This window comes from Corapipo altera, unplaced genomic scaffold, assembly GCF_003945725.1.
Source record: "Corapipo altera isolate COAL_440 unplaced genomic scaffold, ASM394572v1 100, whole genome shotgun sequence".
In the NCBI taxonomy this organism is placed as follows: Eukaryota; Metazoa; Chordata; class Aves; order Passeriformes; family Pipridae; genus Corapipo; species Corapipo altera.
The window spans coordinates 910,011-933,403 of record NW_020884952.1 but is presented as its reverse complement, the minus strand read 5'-3'; the positions used below and the strand labels follow the sequence as shown (position 1 = coordinate 933,403).

Below are 23,393 nucleotides of genomic sequence, written 5' to 3'. Positions count from 1 at the left end.
CCTTGTAAAGTAGAGAAACTGAAGAATTGTGGGTGGATGGGAATTAAAGAGTAGGGCTGGAATAAATATTTGTCAGAGGTCAATGACAGTACATTCAGTACCTGAAGAACCACAGAATCACAGAATCAATCAGGTTGGAAAAGATCTCTGAGATCCTCGAGTGCAACCCACGAGCCAACACCACCCTGGAATATCTAATTGGATCCTCATGAGTCTGCTAGCATTTAACAATATATATTTCATTACTTTGAAAGACTTATTAATAAGTAAGGCTCCCAAGGATCATCTCTTTCTTATCCTAGCTGTTGAATATGTCTTTAATTTCTTTAGATTTGGATACCTCTACAGCTTTAGTACAAAGAGAGGTTTTAGCACTGACTTATGGCTAAAAGTAAATGAATATAGAATGTTCTTAAGAATGTGAAATGCTGCATGCTCTTAGAGCTCATAAAAGTATAACCCAGCTATCTTCTCATGCATTGTGTCTGAACACTTCTGAACTTCATGGTAGTTTCAGGAGTCAAAGCACTTGATGACTAGACAAATATTAGAAATCAATGTCTTATCAAATATATCGAAATCTGTTCTTAGTGCCATAATTCATTCTTGGTCCAGTTTATTTTAAACAGGATGCTTCTCAAAAAGTAGAAATCAAACAGGTTGGTGTGCCTTGGCTCTCCTCAGCACAGAAGAATTTACATAAGAACCACCTTGAATATTTACCTTAAATCCACAAGTTGCTTTGGTTTATTCAGGCTCTTTCGAGGCTTAACTACTTTTAGTATCTCTTGACTTTATACAGCCCATAGAGGGGAAAAAAGACATTCTCAGAGGGAAAAAGCATAATTTTGTCCTGAATGGTTAACATATGTATGGTAAATTACTCTGAGGATGGACTTTCATTAGTAGATATATGCACATACATAAATACAAATATATAAATACAAAATTGCTTGTGTAAGTCAGAAAAGGTGCAATACGAAGCATCTCTAAAGAGGCATAAACCTCTTTAAACCTCTTTAAAGAGGCATGGATGAACCTGTTCAAATTTTTAACTGTCAGTCAAGGAATTAAGTAAAGAACACACTGGACCTGACTTACCTACAAAATGGGCCTCCAAACAGCTATTCTGTATTGCATTGGAAGCCCTTTGGTGGTTCTTAACCATCAGATTAAAGGCATTTCTCCTTGTCCACGTTCAGTTTGTAGATACTACAGAACCAACTACAAGTAAGTTAATTAGATTGGAGATTATTTAAAGTTATTTCCAGAAGATATTTAATTTATGTGTTAAAATGAAAACGAAACAAAACAAATCTTGGGTTTTAAATATCTGAATGATGTAAAACTGGAATGAAATAAAATGAAAACAAACCTCTGTCTACAAGCCAAACAACCAAAAACCAAGAGGTAGGAAAATGAAACACATGGACAACAACTAACTGTTCTGCTAGTATTTCAGGTGAGATGATAATCAAAAGTGAGCTAATTAAGCCTTTTCAAAACATAGTTTTACTTTCTTGTTCACTTATTTATTCATAGATTATCTCAAGTTGGAAGGACCCCTGGGGATCATTGAGTCCACACTTATATAAAAGAGGAATTAACATTATTCTTCAACACTGTAAAAATACACACACATGCACAGTTTGAAGACAATTCCTCTCTCAAATAAGAAAAAATAAGTAAATAGAAATAATTTTTAGCAGTTGCTGTAGGATTTCTCTTACCTGGCAAACGCAAAGAATGATCCATCAAACCCTCTTCCTCAGGACACCAGTTTCAGTGTAATGCTCACAGCTTTTGAAGATCTGGTCTGCTTGGTTAGTTGTGAGACTCATTTCCAGCTTCTCACAGACTTTGTTTTCTCTCTGAGGCAGTAATTTTATGTTTCTAGTCAAATCACACAAAAGCATTACTCGTTTCCCACTTCTGTTTCAGTATTAAACACTCTCACAACGCTGAAAGTGGGCATGTTTGTGTAAATACTCTTGAAAAGTGAGGAAACTGCAGATAAGTGAAAGCAGCCAAATGACAGCAGCAGGGAGAGAAGAAGAAAAAGCTATTAGTGCATTAATTAAATTTTACCTTTGGCATTTAGTGCTTCTGATTAATTGCTTTCCTGTAGGCTGCTATTTTTCTCTCAGATATTAACATGCAAAACATGTGGTATATAAGAATAAAGTGTTATTGCTATTTATGTGTGCCCGAAATCCCTTAGATATCAGGGGTTCACCCAAAATGCAGACAAATAAAATAGTTAATTTTTTGGGCATATATTTCTTAGGAAAAAGGACAGCTCCTTAGCACACTTGCATCTCTAAAGTTTAAATTTAAGAACAAAAATGTGTCTTGTTTCCTGTCACCTGCGTGTATTCCACAGGTGGCAAGTTCTGCTACAGCCTGTGGTGTGCTGGGGAAACCTGTAAAATATTACAGAAGTTTAGAGCAGGAGGGAGGTGAACTGTGCTCTGTTCTGAGCTCCTCAGTATGGGAGATACATGGACATTCTGGAGAGTCCAGTAAAGGGCCACAAACCTGATTAAGGGACTGGAGCAGCTCCCATGAGGAAAGGCTGAGAAAGCTGGGACTGCTTTGCCCAGGGAAGAGGAGGCTTTATATACATTAAAAAGCACATTTAATGTATATAAATAGCTGAAGGGGTGCAAAGATGACACAGTCAGGCTCTTTTCAGAGATACTCAGGGACAAGACTAGAGGCAACGGGCACAAAAATGAAAGGCAGGAGGTGCCATCTGAACATCACAAAGCACTTTTTCCTTGTGAGGGGGATTGATCACTGGCACAGGCTGCTCAGGGAGGTTGTGGAGCCTCCACCCTTGGAGACATCCAAACACAGATGTTCCCATTGCAATTTGGATAAAATTCTGGTACAAAATATAATTCTTGTTTCTATACTGATAATCTATAAATCATTCCCACTAGACATTTGCTCTTTTTATATCTTGGCCAGATTCTCAGTTCAAAGATGCTGTTTTCCACCATAGAGGACACCAGTCTCACTGCTTCTCTTCCATCTACAATTCCTTCTCAAATCCTTCCCCATATTTATCTCCCAATGTGCACTCTCTATCCCCCCCTTTTTTTTCAGATCTGATTTTTTTAATTTAAAAATCAAAAGGATATATTCTTCTCCCATTACTTTGTTCTTCTGTAACCTATCGCTACCTCCTGCATTTCTGAGGCTGAAATTTCTAACCATTTTTTGACCTAATCTTTCCAAACTTAAGTTATAACTTTTTCTATTTATACTTGACCTTTTTTCCTATCAATATTTTAATTCTCCTATTATAAAGAACCTAACACTGTCATAATCCATTCTCTCCTGGTACTCATCACATTCATACTCCTTAAATTCATTATCTGAAATGCCTATTTCTTTTCATTTTAGACCCTCTCCTTTCATGAGATAGAGGGCACTGGAAAATGTTGCCCAGGTCTACAATCACCTTTTCTTGACTAATTATCGATTTTACTATTCAACATTCATCCTCCTCCATCTGCTGCTTGATTTTAGTCATTAAATTCTTCAAAATCTTATATTCAGACATTTTGGATTCCCCAGCCAAACTGACCAACTCCTTTCAGACTGTCTGGAGGGTGAAACCTATTCTTACACCTCTAGATCAAATGTGAGGCTCCTTAAGCCATTCTGTCATTGTTTCCTCACATTGCACTTCTCTCTATCTTTAATGCAGAGGAAAATATGAGGGGTTTGGGTTAGCTTACTTAACTTACCCATCTCCAACAAGACCAACTTTCTATATTTAGTATTATTCATCTATATGATATCTATGTGTAATGTTGCATATACTATAAAAAGTGCTAAAAGTTACTAAAGTTACTATTAATTAACACTTTCAATGCTCCAAAGATCCTGTTTCCTCACTTCAGGGATACTTTCCTTCCCCCTTTTCTTTCCTGCTCTTCTCCACTACACCAAAATGAAAAGTTTAGTTCTCATGCCTGACAGTCTTTGCTGTATCAGTGCAATAATTAAAGGAAGGTTAAGAGGATAAAGAATTGTGATAAAAATAACCTGTGATGTGCCTATAGCACAGCACACCGAAGAATGAGAAATACAGGCCTGCAAACCTGTCTGTTCCTGAAAGTTTTGCTTAAATTTAGAATGCCAATACCATAATGTAACACAGTGAGAGAAAGGAGGGTGAGCATTTCAGTGTCCTCTATTCTCTAATCCACTGAGATTCCTTTTTTTTTTAAATTCTGAGGTTATTATTCTGAAAACAAACTACTTAGAGCTCAGATGGTTAAAAACAACAACAAACTTATTAATCATACACAATTCTAACCATTAACTCTAAAGAATACAAGTTTTTGTTTCTACCAGGCAAACTACAATATCAGGGCAGATAAATCTAGTTACCAGGAGCCTTTTCCCTTGAAGGTTAGTTAATCATTAACCACGTACATTAAAGGAATACCTTCTCATAATAGAGCCAGAAAAGAATGACATGTTTTTAATGTCAAATTGTTTCAATCTAAAATCAGGCTGATGCAATCTATTTTTATTTTACCATTTAGGGTAAGACACCACAGAAAAGTTGGCAAATCGTGTCAAAGAAGGGAAACAAGGAGACTTAACAGCCCACGTACTTTTCTACCCAACTTCAGTAAACACTTTCTCTTTTCAGCATGCCTGGAACTTCAGAGAAATATAGGCAGGGTATAGAGAATGTCACATGGCAGATACTAATTGTTACGATTAAGGTCTAACAAGCAACCTTCCCTGCTGTGCTGAGAATGTCTCTGACTTTTGATCCTGACATCTGTGTCTTACAAGAATTTCACTCGGCTCTGACATTCCTTCTGATGTTGATCCAGGAATTAATGGATTGTGAAAAAGCTGGCAGGATATCATTTAAAAAATAGAATTCTTGGTGTACAACTGATGAAAAGGTATCAGAATCCACATACTTTGTGTCTGATACCAATGCACTGTGTCTATATGTAAGCATTTTGTGTGAAGCGATATCTCAAAATAAAGGGGAAAACACGAGATTTAGGAGGATGCAAGAGCTCCCTGTTATGCTCATTTACAGAATTGCTATTGTACATCTTCAGCATGTTACAGGATGAAAATTATCAATGGTTTAGACCAATTCTGTGTAAAGGAGACTCCATTGTTTAAATCCCTACCAGCAAAATATATTATGATTCAGTCTGATTTAATTTAAACCTTTCATAAGAAGCTTTTCAGAGAACAGAATCAAGGAAATCAATATAAATTATGAAAGAGGTTTCAGCAGAGGCAGCCACAAGCCTGCTTACAGTGTGACATATGTTGTGTGATCACCTTGACACCATTTCAGTTTGGACATGTATTTAAACTGGTTTGTGCTACAATAATTTCAGGTTTAAAGGATCCATGAGGAAAAAAAAAAAACAACCCAAAAACTTTAAAACATTTAATATCAAAAGTTAATTGAGACTTTTTGATCTAGATGTGTTTAAGACTGAAGCATTACATACAGAATTGAAATTTTACACATCAAGGAATATTGCCCTGTATTTCATGGTTCTGGATAATTACTAGATGCCAGTGGATAACTTAAACATAGCTTAGAGTCACTGACATTAATGTGTGACAGGCAGCATTAAAGAATGTATTTAGGAATCTTAAATGAAAAAGTTGAATGATATTTGTAAAAAAAAAAACAAACAAAAAAACCAAAACAAAAATAAAATTCAGGATTATCATGACAGGAAAGAAGTGCCCTCTTTAAAGTAAAGCCAAAAATGTTTCTCAGCATGAAATAAAAAGAAATGAAAAGATCTATGAAAGTAAGAATTCAACAGGTTAAAAAGAAACTAAATTCACTTGTCATTTATTGTCAATTACAACTAAAAATTAAGAGTATATGGTGTAACCATCTCCTTAAGCAAGTCAACTGAATTTCAAATCACACACTGACATCACTACTAAGTTAAATTTCTGGCATTTGCATCTGTATTCCAGTGGTTTAGAGGCTTTAACAAAATTTCTTGACACCCTATGGCCTATTTTGACTCAAGTCCAGACCCAAATGCTATTAATAAGAAAATTTAATTAATGAAATTAACAGTACAGACTACCTGTAGTTAGTTAGCCACCCATGACCAATATACAAACATTGCAAGTACTTGGTTTAGGGAACATAAAGTCATTCAAAACTAGTAACATATAATCAGAGTCAACTTATGAGAAGCCAATTTATATCTCAGATATGTGAAATAATATAATAATATAATCTCAATATGTGAAAAAGGTGGGTGACTTGCAAGTTGCACACCCTTTACCAGTGCTTATTCCAACTCTGCTGTTGTTCAGCTGCATAGAATTTCCAAACCTCTAAGAAGAATACCAGATTTCTAGTAGGATGCAAATAAATATCCTAAACATTTATAACATTAATAGTACATCTAGAGAATCCATTAATGTTTTGTTTAAACTACATGATTAAAGACATCATGTGATTACCATTTGGTTTTAAGGGAAATATCCATGCTTTTAAGCACTAATATTTTTATTATTTACGTTCAATGCCATTTAAATTTACTGTTGTATTTTTCATTAAGAGTTCTAGAATGTATTTAACAAATAAAAGAATAAACAGCACACAGATGAGGACATTAAACAACAAAGAAGCAAAAACCTCGAGTGAATAGTTAAAGAGAAAAGGCTGGATCACATTTAAGATGAGGAAAAACAAAAGGCAAAGCTTGTAAAATCTGAAAAAGTAAGGTAGGGGTGTGAAAGCGTGATGTGTGACAGGTGGGGTAAAATGAGACAGTTGGGAGGAAAGAAATAAATTTGAAGAGCACAAATTAGACAAGACATTCATTTTAAGCCCTAACAGGCTGGATCTCATCGTTGTCATCAGACAGGAAATGTCAGAGCTGGCACATTTGGGTTTTTTATGCTTTTTAGTTGTTTTTTTTTTAAAAAAAGTCTGTGTCTTACAATACATAAAAAGTCTATTTGCTTTAAAGAAAAACACCTCTCAATTTGTTCCCATTTTGTCTCCTACTCAATCTTTAACCAACTTCAGTTCTATTATATTGGAAACTACAGTAATTATAAGGTTTAATTCTTCCATTATATTTTGAGTTATTTTATTTAATACCTGAATAGGAGTTGAATTCTTTAAAATAACTAAACTTTGCACTTGTAACGCTACAGGTGGATTTCTGGAGGAGATGAGTGTTGTATAGGATGACACATAGTAAGGGTTATTTCACAAATACAAAAAAACCCACATTCTAAAGTTCAGAATTTTTGAAGGCATGGAGATGTTCTTTCCAAAATACATGACCAGAATAATTATGTCAAAAACAAGTATTTAAATTCGCTTTCCAGTTAATGGAAATGGATGCAGCTTTTTAAAATAGGTTTTATCAAATTTCTAGAAAGGATATTTGGGATCTGAAAATAATGGCACTGTATAGAATATGTTACCAACCCCCTGTAAATATGAACATTTAATTAGTCTGTGGTTCTTGTGTCAATTCATAAAAAAAAAAATAATCCTTGTGTACTGCAACATAATCTCAAGGTTAAATTCAAATGAAGTGGAATACTGCCAGGCATATAGTTACTGCAATTCTTATTAATTCAGTATCTTTAGAATAGCTTTACTTATAATTGAAATGATCCCTCGAACTTTTCAGTTTAAAAAGTTTATTTCAGAGTTTATATGAAAACAAAGTATCTCCACACTGAGGGAATGGATCCTACCTCCTGTACAGTTTAGATCTGTATACTCTATATGAGGTATCCTATTGTCTAAACTCTTCCATCAATTTAATCCATAAATTAACAAATACACAACAAGGTATAGTATATTTAGAAAAGATAGCAAAACATTCAGCTGGAAAATACATTCATTTTCTTACAATTTATATTTCTCATTATCATCTTTATATGCTTTCAGTGAAAAACAGATAGAAGGAATGTGGAAGTAGAGATTTGGGATTTTACATGTAGGAGGTAAATGGTGACAGAAGAGCAAGGCAGGGAAGGATCAGATAAGGGATTTAGAACAGACACAACATGTCAAACTAACAGTACACCCACACTTATTTCCAGCAGTGAATGGATGTTTAGAAAAAAAAACCCAAACCAAATAGTTCAGGTACAGAGTGGTGCCATCCACTCTCTGACAGACAAAGATTTCCAAATGCAGGGATTAAATTCAGACCATCAAGTTTAAAAGCCATCAGTAGACCTGACCCATCCACCATGAAGATTTCTAATTCCTAACCTCCTCTGCTTTAGTTTAAATAAATGTCTTGTCAGTCACAGGCCTTTACTTCAGGCCACTTCCACATTTTAGAGAAAAATGTAGCAAATAAAAATTGGTCAAGCTTTACCAAACTTCTGTCTACTTCCATAAAAGAACCGATGCCATCGTTCTGCAAACCTTGTCAGGTGTGCTTGTCTTGAAAGGTTTTAAACACTGCCAGGAAGTTCTGTTATTAAACTTCTCTGGGAAGCACACTGGGTTAATAGTTTGTATTCACAGGAAAAGTAACATAAATAAGCAAAGCCATTCTACTCTGTATAGAGATTACGAATCTGTATACTTTTTACTGTCACATTACATCAAGAAAAGTCAGTAGAAGAAAGAAAATATCAAGCCCTATGTAATACTATACTTGAGTGTAATTTCTATAGATACACATGTACTATCTCATCTTGCTTTTCTCTGAAAACTAATTAAAATAGCCACTGTATAAAACTAGATTTCATATTCTTAGAATATTAAACACTCTATTCTGTTTTATCTCAATATGTTTCTATTTTTATTTACCTCTCTTCAGACTACAAAATGTAGACACGTGCTGTTATTCTCATTTGAGAGGAAGAGTGGCTTGCCCAAGGTCAAAAAGGCAGCTTGTGTCATAAAAAAACAACTAATCCCATTCAATTTTCCCAAATCACCTGCTGAAGGCCTTAACATAAATGTATTCTGGGCCTCCTTCACTTAAAATCTTTCAAATACTGTTCACTGTTGTCTTAATGATGTCTTAATCATAATCTTTGCTACAGTCATCTCCTTCTTTCCTCCCTGTACCTTCCTCCCCTTGCCTTGCATCAAGGATACTTTCACAGCTCAACAGCTGCCCCAGCTGCCAACAAAAAGCCTTCAAGAACTGTCACAACCAGAAATGCAGGAATTTCTGTGCTCTGTCCACTACTCTTCCACTCCTAATACTCTTTTCTCCCTGTTCACAGAAAAGGAATGGGCAAAGTGCTGTTTGCTGCAGGGTTTAGTTCTCCATCCAGCAGGTCCTGGCCTGAGGAGGGCTGGAGGATCCGTTGTATTCTGGCTGATTGATGCACAGGTTTTTACAGATGATTTTACAGGTGCAATTTACTGACCGGCTATGTTTTAGTCCACAAAATTACAAGGTAAAAGGTGTTATATAGCCTCTCTTAAGATGCCAGATAACAAAACCACCAGGGAATTTCTTTAGGTAAAAGAAGTCATACAGATGTTTTAGAAAGATATCAAAACTAAATGCAAGTATTTGACTGATAAAGGAAGAACATCTTCTAGTAAGTTTTTTCAAAAGTTAATGATCTGGTGATTAAAAAAGAGTTCTTATTTTCTATTTGACTTTTTCTTGCTTCATAATGCATTTTTATGCCTTTGCCTGCCACATTACAGAATATTCCAGAGTGAGATACTTCAGCTTTGAAATTTATTCAGGTATTCTTGATCAGTTTTTTTCTAAGTAGTACACTAATTGAAATTCTCTGGTATTTCTGAACTAAAAACAAACAAAACCCCACAAACAAATCCAAATAAAGATCTATAAACACACACAAAAAAATCTGAAAACAAAAATTAATTAAAAAAAACAAAACTAAACAAAACCAGAATGAGGGCAGATCTGGAGAACAGAGCCTTAGAACTGCTGAATATACATAAAAAGCAACGGACTTTGAAGACTTTCAACATCTACAAAACAAGTCTATTTAAGAAACAGAGATAGTTGTCACCACAAAATATATTTGAAACATCTAGAAATGCCATAGCAATGATACTGTGGGACTCTCAGCTGAGAAGCTGTAGCTGTAAGAGCCAGTCTCTGCTGACAGAGTGAACACTCAGGTCCATGAGCTTCTCATTAACTGAAAACTAGGGAATTCTTGTAGTTGGGTCAGATATTAAAATAATGGAAGAATCCTCTCTAATCAGAGCCATCAAAATAATATTTTTTGTTTCAAGTCCAGCTCTACAACGCCTTGAGATTTTGGGGTATTATCTGGAGCCATTACACGGGATCCTTTCAAAAGAAGTAGTCAAACCTACTGCATAAATGGCTGGGATGGGCCACGTCTTGACCGAGTCCCTTTGGTGAAATCATCTGATGAAGCAACTGGTTTCCTTTACCTTCTCTATAAGAGGCTGGAATATGCCTGGATACTCAGCAACAATGAAAACATTAGTGTGTTATCAATGTTATTCTCGGGAAATTCAAAACACAGCACAGTACCAGCTGCCAAGAAGAAAACTGAGACAACACTGTAAAGTTGTGACAACCCAAGAAGCACGTGGAGGATACGCTCCAAAAATGAGAGACTGTGATCAGTGCTAGTTTTTGAGTTGTACACTCAGTGTGGCACGACCAAAAATACAACCTTTTTCGAACATTTCTTCTTTCTGGCCTGGTATCTCCACCATTATATCCACACCCCCCAAAGAAGCAGGGTCTTACTGTGGCTCCCTGCTGAGAGGCCCTGTCAGTGGGTTGTTTTCTGTCCACCGTGTGTGCAGCCTTGTGTGCTGTAACTGGGGAAGGACAAAGTGCAGGGAGTTCTAAAGCCCATGTTGCAATGGTCCCTAGGGAACCACTGCCAGCTGGCAGAGGCTACAGCAACGCAGGGGCCTGGGGCTACGTGGAAAATCAAAGAGCTGGAACCATCTCCCTGACAGCCCCACGGTGTAAACTGGATACACGGAAGAATCCAGGTCTTTGTGTGCATGAGGGAGAAGATCAGTGTTTATACCATTTCATGAAAGATTTTATCTGTCAATACATTAAACAAGGTAAAAGCCATACCACAAAGTGAAAAGGGTACAGTATTTAAGTACTGGATTTGACTGAGATCTCTCAGATGATCTGATGGCTGGAAGAAACCTGCTTGTCTCTCAGCAGACTTGTATGATTCAGAGAATCCAGCGGATTGAGGGATTCCTAACCAGGCACACATTAGTGACTTAATTTGCCTGCAGACAGAAGGGAGTAGAGCTTTTCAAATTTCACCACCATTTGTGGTGCATTTGTTGCATTCACAGAGAGTGCGAATGCACAGTGCTTTAAAATTAATACTACTTTGTCTTCAATTAACAAGACGAGGATTTTAACTTCCCACAGCTTCTTATAAAACCAACACATATGATAGATCTGAACACTTGTAGAAGCTACTAAGTGCCTTTTCCCAGGCATTCAGAGTGGAAGCCAAGATAAGGATTGTAAACTTAAGCCAGGACAAGAAACACAGTGATCGTTCAGTTGAAGGATCAGCTGTTACCATGCCATGTTCCTGAACAGCAGAGCACTTCTACCTTTCAGTGTCTCTTCTTATCAGATGTTTCCAGTAAAATAACTGGTAAATTCTCCCCATCTCCTCAGCTATAAAGGTATTTGATTCCTTTATACCTTTCCATCATTCTGGTGGTACTGTTGTGACAGTGAGCTGCAGTGTCACCAGCCCTTGGCCTCCCAGAGCTACCCTTGGTTAATCTGAGTTTTACAAGTAGCACTTAATCACAACCAGAATTTAACTTCTAGGAGCAAAATAGCTTGCATATTAAGAAACCAAATTAATACATTTAAATCATTTTAGGAACAGAAGAAAAACACTAAAGGATCCTTATAAGGATTGCTGCCAGATGTAGTTAGAATGGATTTAATAATAGATATATACACTAATAAAAAAATATGAGTATTATAAAATTCAATTGACACTTATTAATATCAAAATATTATAATTTAGAAGTAAATTTAAGATTGAAAGTACTTTATTCTAATGAATAACACAATACATGCTAACAAGATTATTAGAATGACCATGTCATCAAAGGGTTAATGACTCCAGTTATGGTAGAAATTTAAATATCATGGGGAGGCACCTCCTGACCCAGCCATCACTGAGAATTATGCAGATTCAAATGGGAGCCACACAGGCTTTGATTTCCCCCAAGGATTGATGAACAAGTACAAAATAATAGAAAGTGACAGGAAGCAGATGACTGAGGTCTAATTTAATGTCATTCTAAAAGACAATATACCTTAAATTGGCCTTAGGAAAATTATGGGTTACAAACAAGAGAACAGAAACATGCACTTTTTCATTTTAGTTCACTAATTTAAAAAGTAATCCTTTGAACAAATGAACAGTGAAACAATAGTCATTTGGCAATGAAAAATTGCCAAACTTAAGTGGGCGTACTTTGTTTGCATAATTTTCAATTTAATGGAAAAGGCTGTAATCTTAAGAGGAGAACACTATTAAACAAAATAATGAAATGATCTGAAGAATTTTATGCAAATATTAAATTAAGACTGCTATGAAGACAAAGAATAGTTCCTAAATAGTATGACAAAATGCAATGAGCATATGCTTGGGAAAAGTTTGCCATTTTATTAAAGGATTAGCTACATATGCACCTATCTAGAAATAAAAAATCTATTCTGTAATGGTTTTTCTAAGAATAAAGATAGAATATTTTACTGCTTTTAATTACTAAGTGGCCTTCTACAATCCAAAGTTAAGAACAAGCCACACTTCAGTCCAAATTTCCCAGATTTCAGTACATGCTGTATGCAACATGCATTTACATTATTTCACATTACAGTAATTATAAATATCAACATTTGAACAATCTGAAACAATTCCTTTTTATACCATAAATATTTGAGACATTTGTACAGAAGCAGCAATAGACATTTTTTTTACTTCAGAAATTATGCTATTTATCATGTATAATTTTTTTTCCGTTCTTCAACATCAATGAATAGAGGCATCCCTAATCAGGTATCTGCTCAGTAATTGTCTTAAATTCCCCACTGTTTTTTTCTCAGCTAGTATTTAAACATAGGGAATGAATTTTGATAAACAAGCATTCAAAAAAAATTTATATACACAGCATCAAATTAAACAGCTTAGAGATATAGGAGTTTGGAAAGGCTCAATGTAATAGCAGATTTTCTCCAAATTTTCTCTAAAAACTGAAGGTTGATTAATTAATTTTTAAATGGGTGAAATAGCTTTTTTTTTAGCATGTACAAATACTCCCTCTCACAAAGAAACACGACAGCCTCCCTGGTATGATTAAAGCAGGAAAAAGGGAAGTGCATTGCGCAAGTGCTCCATCTGCAACTCCGTCACATGGTAGACCTGGAGGCATCTCAACAGTGCTAACAGAACTGCCTCAGGAATCTACAGAGCAGCCAGATGCCAGCCCTGGAAAAATATGTAAAATTGCAGGAATCTCTGCATCCTGTGACTGGCATTCAGAGAGAAGCCATAAGACCGGTCCGATGTTTAGGGCTGAACAGAAGCCCAATACTCTCATTTATTTTCATTATGTGTAGCGGGATTTTTCATGTAAGGATAAATTAAACAATACTGATAAAAAGTGTGCAGCCCTGAAAGTTTTCTGAGGAAGAGCTACATGTAACCTTAACCAGGCAGAAAATATACATTGTAAAATTCAAGCGTATTACATTAAGGGTAAACCAAATGTGAGTTTGCATTATTAAAGTTGCATGTGAAAAGGAGCTTTTAAGCAAATTTCTTCCTTTAGAAGAATACTACAAGTATTTTACAAACTAAGCATAGCAATAATACATCTCTGCAAGATCAACAGAAGTAATTCTTTCCTAAAAAATCTATGTTTTATGTATGTAGTGAATATGCTTTTCAATAGTAAATTCTGGCTGGAATCATCTTTATTTACACCTTTACTTAAAAGATGTCAAGTTCCCTATATATAAAAAACTTATATAATTTAGAAATAATGTAACTGCTATTGCCATTGGAAAACAGTCCCTTGATTGTTATATTTCCTGACATCAGGTTGTTTTCCTTCATGTAACGTCCATTGTTCAGTGACATTTGCAGTTATCTTCAAAACTGCATTTTCGTTTACATGACATAAGAAAGACGTGGTCTTCATTTAAAGAAAACACAGGGAAAGAGGGGGAGGGGAGAGAATATATGATACTAAATATGGTAATAAAGGTTAGGCAAATGGTCCAGCAAATCTGAAAGAGTTAAAACTCCAGCATAGAGTTTTTCCAGACCTTCTTCAGTGAACATTTTCAGAGCATCCAATCCCCGCATATTGTCCGAGCCCTTCACCTGGTTGAAGTGCTGACTACAACCCAGGAGAGCCAACCTGCCCAAGGCACTGGTGGGAACCAAGCAGCACAACACTTGATAAAGGCTTGGATCACATGGCAGCCTAAGAGTCACCTAAGAAAAGGGAGCTGGAAACTTTTTTAAATGGCATCTTCCTAACCAGAGCATTAGGCTTGATCCCTTGCCCTTTGTGGTAGAACATCACAGTTGGAGTCAGCAATCAGGGCTTCGAACAGTGTTAAAGAATTCCCTGTTTATAGACAAATCAGCACCTTATGAAGAAGGAAAACTGTTTAGGTCTTCCATCTCAATGCCAAAAACAGGACAAAAAATGGGAGAACAAATATTTCTAACTACCATTATTAATGCTGAAGGAATCAGTGAAAACAACTCTGACCTCTAAATAAGCAGCTACAAGATACACCTCTCAGTTTTACACTCTTCTGCTGAGCATGACTGCTTGCACACTTAATTTTCTACCAGCTGGAATTTCAGCAAAACAGAATACTATAATTCCCTCTATTATAACTGGAGTACCATATGTATAACACCTCCCTATTTGTAAGTAAAATTAAATAAAAATGTGCCACAAAGTAAAACAAAACTATTTCCAAAAATAAAGAGAGACTTTTTGTAAGCAAACTCAGGAGAAAACAGAGTTTTGACAAAGTTGACAAGGAATCAAGAAATAAGGAGTGAAGAACAACTAAGTATAATTTTATTCTGAGCTTTTGAAGGATCTACGCATGAAAGCTTGGCCATATTATCAGACTCTTCCAAGACTTTACACATTTATTTTTTTAGATGGAATTTGTTCTCGTAAGTATAAATGCTGTATGGCTCCTGGTTATTCTAGTTTTTTAAAGCCTTAATTCAATCTGGATTTTAATAAGGACTGCTGGCAGATAACATCTATCCCAAATTTTATTTCCTGGTAGTTATTTGGAAGTCTAAAGATATATTTCTCAATTATCAAAAAAAAATTTGTCAGTTATCTCAGCTATTGTCAATATTCGTGACCTGTTCCCTTGTTTACAGGCTTTGGAAGTGAATTTTCTGGATCTTGGGAGATATGTGATTAACCACAAAGCATTCAACAGACACTTGGTTGTCTATACAAAACTTGTTTCCAGAAAAGTCTGGTCTACTTTCAATCTTGGTAGGGCAAAACCATGTTACTGCAGGCTTTACCATGTCTGTCGTGAATTATCCAAATTCTTTAAGACTTCTGTGAGATAATTGTCTCTTTCTGCAGAAACTAGTCCTTAGACCATGTTCTGTACCTTTTAAAGAGTTAATGGTTATATCAAGGTCTTTGAGAATGTTTTTCCTTCTGTATGTCATTAAAGATTGGGAGAGCAGCTCATGAAATACTTTTTTTTTTTCTAACTGAGGACCATTTTTTCCTTCTTCACATACCATTTCTTCCTTCTGCATTTTAAAAGATGTCAAGATGAGTAGTGATCATGAACTCTAAGTAAGATTTAATGCAAAAATATGGAGGTACTTACATTTTGGGACATAGATGTGCTCGTTAAACAATTGCTTACAGTCCAGTCTGGGAAGCAGGGTAGAATATACTTCTTATCTTACTCAATACAACTAAATAATTTCTTGAAATACACCTGTATTTTGGGCTACCTGCACAAACAGGAACTGCCAGAATCTTGGTAACTGATAAAATTCCCCTTTCCTCCTGGTAGGCAACACCGGGACACTGCCAAAAATGATTGTGGAGAGATGTCCCCTTGTCATGAGAGAGAAATGGTACACAGTCAACCATCCTGCTCTAGCAAGAGGTAAACATTTGGATCTCTCCAAATGGGCAAAGCAAGCTGAAGTTCAATCATTCTCCTGAAGTGCTTTGAAGATCACATTTGTGCTAAGAAGTAAATTTGTCTCTGAACCAGTGAACAGTTTGCAGCTTTGACTGAGAGGCCAACTCAGGACTGCAGTTAATTTACAGAATTACAGATTTATAATGCCCACACATTTGCTAGTTTGCTCAAAGGAATGGTACCTTTACTTCGAATAACTGCTGCCTTTAAGATTCGAGGATATAAATTCAGAAAGCATCCCATTTACCTATAAATTATGTGAAATAGTTTTTTGTATAGAAGGCACTAGAGCATGACAACTTGACAGAGAGCATGGAACCCAGATAACTCAGCTGGATGAAGCAGCTGAGATGGCTCAGGGAAAAAAAAATCACAGTGAGGAATGCTGGCAACCGGTTTCTTTGCTGCAATGGTAGAAAAAGATTCCCAAGAACAGTGAACAAGTCACTTCAGCTCATGGCACAGGCTGCAACACATTTTGTATCACACAGTTGTCTGCCTGTTGTCCAAACTGGGAGAACTCTTCAAAAGTCCAAGAAGGTAGGATTCCTGTTTTGACTGCTGAAAGAAGAACATATGACAAAAACAGAGGACTGACGATCCATCAGATGCCATCTGGACAATGAAATTCTCGAGCCACTGAGACAGAAAGGAATTCTGAACTTCTAAGAGGTCAGTGTGTCTGTGCCTGTGCAGAAGAGAATCTGCAGAGAAGATCAAGATGAAAAAGAAATACAGGTTGGTGACCACACCCAAATGGTGATGGGATAGAGATGTTTATCACTAGTTCTGGGCAAAAGACTGCAGCTTATAAATCAGACCTGAGCACAAGAGGGCTGCAGCTCTCTGAGCTGGCACAAGAGAAATCTCCCATGTTCTGGATGCTCTTAAGAAAACCCTTGGCTCAGTCAGCACAGTTTGGCAGTTCAGCACTTCACTGTTTTCAGTTGTACTAAGTTAAGTAAGGTGATTTCTCTATTTCTTAGTGTAAGGGTTATGAAAAAAATTATTCAGCGAGACAAAGAGAAAGATTTAGGATTTAGTGTCATTTTCTAGAGAATAAGTTTAGCAGTAATGTATTTTAATGTCCTTGGAAACTGCAAGTCACCACAAATTGAGAAGACAGATTTGACCTTCATCCCTGATATGTTCAAAATAAAACTGAATTAGTTTTATTTCTAAACAGAAATATTTATGTTTTAATATTGAATTTAAGTAATTAATCAAGATTCAAAACAATAAACACAGTAGGTTATTAAAACAGAAAAAGAATGTAAACATGTTTAAAAGCTCTTTTGAAAAAATGGTCAAATTTTAAATTATATAATAATAGTCTTCTAAATTTTAATAAAATTACACTATAAGGTACAGGAAACTATATTTGAGTGACATATAATAAATCTAGTGCATGCACTCTAAACAGGCCCAGTCTTTTTGGATCTTTTAGGCAATATAGGAATAAATTTTTTTTAAAGCATATTGAAATAAAATCATAACATGAAACCAGCATCTTTGAGAAATGCTCAACATCACAATGTTTGATCTTTACAGACTTAAGGTCCTCATGTTAAACCCATTTAGGTAAAGTTTATGAAACGTGAAGAACCTGCACTGAATATTTCAGGAATTAGTTATTTAGAATAATTGAAAAAACAAACCAGTCTTTGCAAGTCTGAAGCAAGGAAAACTAAAAAGAGAGAAATAAAGCAAATAAAACCTTCCATTTCATCTTTTTGGGTATTCCTTCTTACATTTAGCTTTTAAGCCAGTAAATAATTGCTTTTGAGAGGTTCTAACAATCAAAGAATAACATTGATTAATTAGGAAAGAATGTGAAGAATACTAATCAATCCTTAAGACAGTTTTTCTTCTCCCATCTCAGTCCTTTTCGTCCCCCACAAACAATGTGTTTTCTATACTGTTCAGATTCCTTTAAAAAACATTCATATTCTTGTCCATTCACACAAAACTCTCTTGGTGAGCATTGTTTTGGGAGGAGTGGGTGGCAGGCAGGGGGCACAGGATGTTGAGAGAACAGATAGGATGTCAGGTGAAGATGGAATGCTGTGCCCTCTCTAACCAGCTGAAGGCTCTGCATGATTGTTTTCTTACAAATAATACCTGTGGGTGTTGAAACAGTTCAGGGAATCTATCAAACCTACCCTTTCACTCTGCTGTTGTAACTCCATAAAATTTATTCTCATTTCAAAAGAATCTTGGCAATAATACCTGTAGGTGGTTGAGTAATTCAGAGAAAAATCTGTCAAATCTACTTCCACTGACTTTAGCAATAGAATTCCGTAATTACTCTCAAAGTTGCAAAATGCAATGATTTATTTTCAGTATGTTCAGGAAGTTCTAAACTGAGTTTTTGTTTTTTAGTTTAGCAACTTCTAATAAGCTTAGTGGAAGATCTAACTCAACAAGTAAACCTAATAATTGTGCAGCATTTCATTTAACTCACAACGAGGAAAAAAAGGCAGTGCTGCATGTAGGTAACAGGCAGGACACTACTGCAAGTATAGTCCCATCTTCATATGGGCAGATAGTCCACATTTAACTTTTTTCCTACATAACTCTAAGAGGATACATCAGGAACTAAGCTGGATTCAACCCTGTCTGTGTAATAATACATGAGTTTACAGATTATTTATGAACAACATAACTGAAGACCTCTGCCTCCTGATTAACAGATATACTTCATATTTCTTAAGTCAGAAATTTAGAATAAAATTGAAAACTCATAAATTTACTATAAGCCTAGTTATACTAGAAGAATCTCTCAGTGCCCCCAGACTCAGGCACACATTCAATTTACTCTGTTTAATACCCCCCACTTTGTCAACTGATCTGGTTGAGGGAACATTTATTCACTTTGGGTCCGTGGCAAATGTGATGCCATTTGACCTTGCACAATCCCCAAGGAAAGACAGAGAGTCTGAGATTACCTGAAATAATCTCAGTGTGCATAAAGACAGATAAAATACAGGAACATTATCATCTGTCTGACATATCCTTAGAACCTGGACCCAGATGATCAAAAATATTTTACATACCATCAAAGTCAAACAAAGGGAGTCTTAACTAAGTCTTAAGACTTTCAAGTCCATGAACTTTAAATGCTAAAAAAAAGACAAATTCATAGTTCAGTGCAGAGACACGTCTTTTGCACTGGCATTTTCTGGTAATCCAATGACAAGACTGATAATAAAAAGCAAAGTAACAAATCTCTTTTCCTTTTCCCTCCCTGTCCTCATCAAAGAATCCATGTCCTATTTGGATTCACCTAATTATGCAGGAGGCACCTCAGCACATCACATCTTCAAAAGGTGAACTGGTTTGTGGTCAGCAAGGCTTAATCAAATATGAGTGGCAAATACACTGTGCAAAGATGTTGGACCCTGCTATAATTAAAACTTCATTAGTCCCAAATGGTCGCTTAATTTCTAATTTGCAAAAGAATATCATCCCCCATCTGTGGTCTTTTGACTAATATGTAATTTTTTAGTGTAAACCATATGTCTCCAGCAAACATTCATGTTCAAACAGGGAGAGAGAAAAGATAATGCAAGTTCATGGTGAAAAACAATCCAGAAATTACATTTTTAAAGTAGTCATTTAACTCCTTGACACAACTTCAGATAACATTTCCACCATTTACTCTCATCTACGTATTATCAGTGCAGACAAAATTAACAATTAAATTAAGAGGATAAAGTACAGGACAGTGTTACCAGATCACCTCACCAGAAACACGAAACATGAGTAGCCACCCTATTAACAATAAGGCTCTGACACTTAAAAGACAAATTGTATAAAAGTTACATACCAAAGTAGAAGGAAAACCAGAAGCAGTATCATTCTTGCTGCTTATAAAAAGGAAAAGATTTAATCAGTCATTCTTGTAACAAACATGCTATATCTGTGCAACTAGTTTTTAATTACCCAGTCCTCAATAATCTCAACCACTTCTTTTCAACAAAATAAAACAGTGCTAGATTGCTGAACTCGATAAGCCCATCCTTCGTGCTCACTAGACAGAACAGTTGGTTCTATATCTTTTAAAAATACACTTCAGAAGAATGTAAGATTTCCAGTAATTTCCCTGGGAAGTAAAAGTCTGTCTGGATCTAAATTAAGTTTTATTTATTAGAAATGCAATATGGCATATGGCGGAAACTCTTTATATGTTCTATCAATCAGGTGCCGTCCATATGAAAAGGAGGAAAAAAAAACCCTATTTAACATATCAAAATAATTTTCTTACAAGATAAATAGCTCAGAGACAATTCCCCTGCAATGTATGTTTATGAAAAATCAGCAGGAGCCATTTATGGTCTCATAATACATAAATCAACTGAAAGAACACTTGGTCAGAATGTGAAACATCCCAACATTAACTCCCTGTGACTACAAAGCTTCCCTTTTCCCCCTTACAGGTGTCAAATCACTGCAACGTTATGATTGTTGTTAGTAGCTGGTAACAACTAAATTTATTTAGATGATAATTGTTTTTTAGATGCATTTAAATGTTGGGTTCGGGCGGGGGGGAGAGATCGTATCCTTACACGTTACCAAATGAAAAAGCATAAAAATAGCTACGAATCATCTTCCTTTTCCTGACCTAAACAATTTTGTGCCAAGGCAAATGAACTCTTCCAGATAGACAGACATCCGTGCCACTAAGTGATGGAAATAAACGGGGCTTGGAAAAAGCAATGTTTATTTTTTCGCTGGAGCTTTTGCTTTCAGGATAATTACCTATGCACAAACTCTAGATGGCAACATTGCACTTACTGTATTACTAAAACAAAATGTCACACTGAGTCCCTACATATCCTCTTTATCAACATTTTATGTGCCACAGATCTATAGCCTCTTATTATAAGTGTAATGAAGCAGAAGTTATTGAAGCATTTTATTGATTGCTCAGATCACAAGTTTACTGTCATACTGAATTGGCACCTTACTTGCTGAAGCAAACTGCTGACACCTTTTTAAAAAAGTGACAACTACATCTATTTCATGACCAGAAATCCATTTTCATCTCTATCAAGACAAGAATGCAATTTTCACTTCATTTAACTGATGTTAGGCCTGCTCAAGGCATGACACTTAGAAAAAGACACAAGTTTAAGGTTCTTAAAATATTTCTGGTAACTAGAATGCAGCTCAGCTGTGGGAAAAATTCAAGCCTCACTCAAATCTATAAACAATACGACATTCTAAGAGTCACTTAGCTGAACTATCAAGAGGGCAGTTTTCTATTTCAATTTCAGAATTACCAAAGCACTATTTTTATATTATTTTAATAAGAAGCTAGGCTGAAATAGTACAGTTTTCATCTCAAATCTTGCTCTACACAAAGTTCACTTTAACATGGGATTATTTCTTGAGTGGTCTCTACACAGGTCAAACACACAAAAAAAATCTACTTTTCTGTGACCTATAAAGAAGGAAATAAAGATACTTAACACCTCTTCAACGGTGTGAGTCAATGTCTTATAAAATTAGAAAAGCAGAAGCTGCAAGGAAGAGGAAAAAATAATTTAAGCCTAAAAAAGGGGGGGGTTGTCACTGGACAGAGGCTGTGATACTCAAGTTATTTTAAGAACACACTTTCAAAACCCATAAAAACACAAATACAAGACTGGGTTAAACTGGAAATCAAGTTAAGCATTTTGATGAAGTTCTCATTTTCTTCAAATAATATCTAATAATTATTATGCTGAGTTTATCACAACACAATCTAATTTTATGAAAACAGGACTATAAACAGGGTAAGTGCCCTTTGGTATAAATTTCTGACAACTCTGTGAACAAGAATGGATATAAAAATTATAGGAAAAACATACTGACTTAAAAATACTTTGTAGAAGTGTATCATTTTATTAGTTTCTGCCAGGCAAGGCACCTGCAAAATGATTATTCCTAAAAGCTAGTTTACATTTTATTTGTAGGGGGGCAAAAAACCCAAATGAGTCATTAAAGCTCTTACTGAACAATGCAACTACTGTAATCTGTGAAAAACAGTTTAATAGTAATGATAGATATGTTTCTTACAAAGTAAAAAAGAAGAAAAGTTATGGAGAAAAGCATTTGTTTGTGTATCACAGAGGTATTCAACCTCCAGTACTTGAGTCAGCAGTTTCAAGAGAACAACACAAGAAAATAGAAGAAATATAGACTTTCTTTTTCCTTTGTTCTGGTATTGGCAGTATTTCAATTGTTTAAAAGTCAGTAACATTTTTATGGATCTGCATAGAAAAATGAGGACTACGAGCTATGTTGTTTGTGGATATAGCTTAGAATAATAACAGCAAAACTGTTGATATACAGTTTTGAAATAAATAAATTTAAGCTTGTGTTTCCATAGCCAAAATGGCGAGTAGTAGGATCAGTCAATAATTTTATTCTCTTTTGTTTTCTTGTGGGTATTTTGCATACTAGCTCCATTACTTTAATGTAATGTAATTTGCTGTGGTTCAAATGATTAATTACTGTTACTGTAAGTTCTGCTAGATCAAACTAATGAACATTCAGCACAATTTCCTGTCACTTCTCATCCCAGCTCAGTCTCCTCATCCCCACACATAACACACTTCCAGTAAAAATAAAAGCACATAGAATAAAACCCCTGGACCAGCTCCGTTTGTTAACTATCACATTCAAATTTTGCTAGACCCTTGCAAGTAACACGTGCTCAAAAACATTCAAATATGCTGAAAGAAATTTGTGACTCTCAGATACTTATACACATACATTTTCCATAAAAAATCTTTACTGTGGCAATGAGATATTCTTCTATTTACCTGTTCACGTAACGTTTTATATCATTTAGTAAAGGACAGACCAACAGCTTGAACAAAGCGTTAACTCTAAATGAAGAAAATGTTTAAAAATCATTAATATCATTTTAAAAAGTATTTGAGTCTTCTCTTTTGGCCTCTGTTTAGCTGTGCTAGGCCTGTGAATGACAGCTTCCCTGCTTGAAGCACACAGAAAGCACAGCCTTCCTCATTCACTGTCAGTACTATGGCCTTTTCACACGTTCCCTCCACAGCAGTGTTTGTCCCCAAACACTGGAACCCAGCACAATGGCATTCCTACTTCAACACCCCCACCAACAGCACCACTACAGATGAAGAATGCTAA

The 23,393-nt window shown here is 35.6% G+C and overlaps 1 long non-coding RNA gene across 2 annotated transcripts in view; it reads right to left on the bottom strand.

Annotated features, from left to right (window-relative positions):
• Nucleotides 1-12,762: 12,762 nt before the first annotated feature.
• The window catches only part of LOC113956618, a 58,207-nt gene continuing 47,576 nt past the window's right edge, over nucleotides 12,763-23,393 (bottom strand). For both annotated transcript variants that reach the window (XR_003530901.1, XR_003530902.1), the window contains 2 exons: nucleotides 20,068-20,104; nucleotides 12,763-16,799 (listed from right to left, as the gene is read on the bottom strand). This is a non-coding gene — a long non-coding RNA (uncharacterized LOC113956618). The remainder of the gene's footprint in view (nucleotides 16,800-20,067; nucleotides 20,105-23,393) is intronic.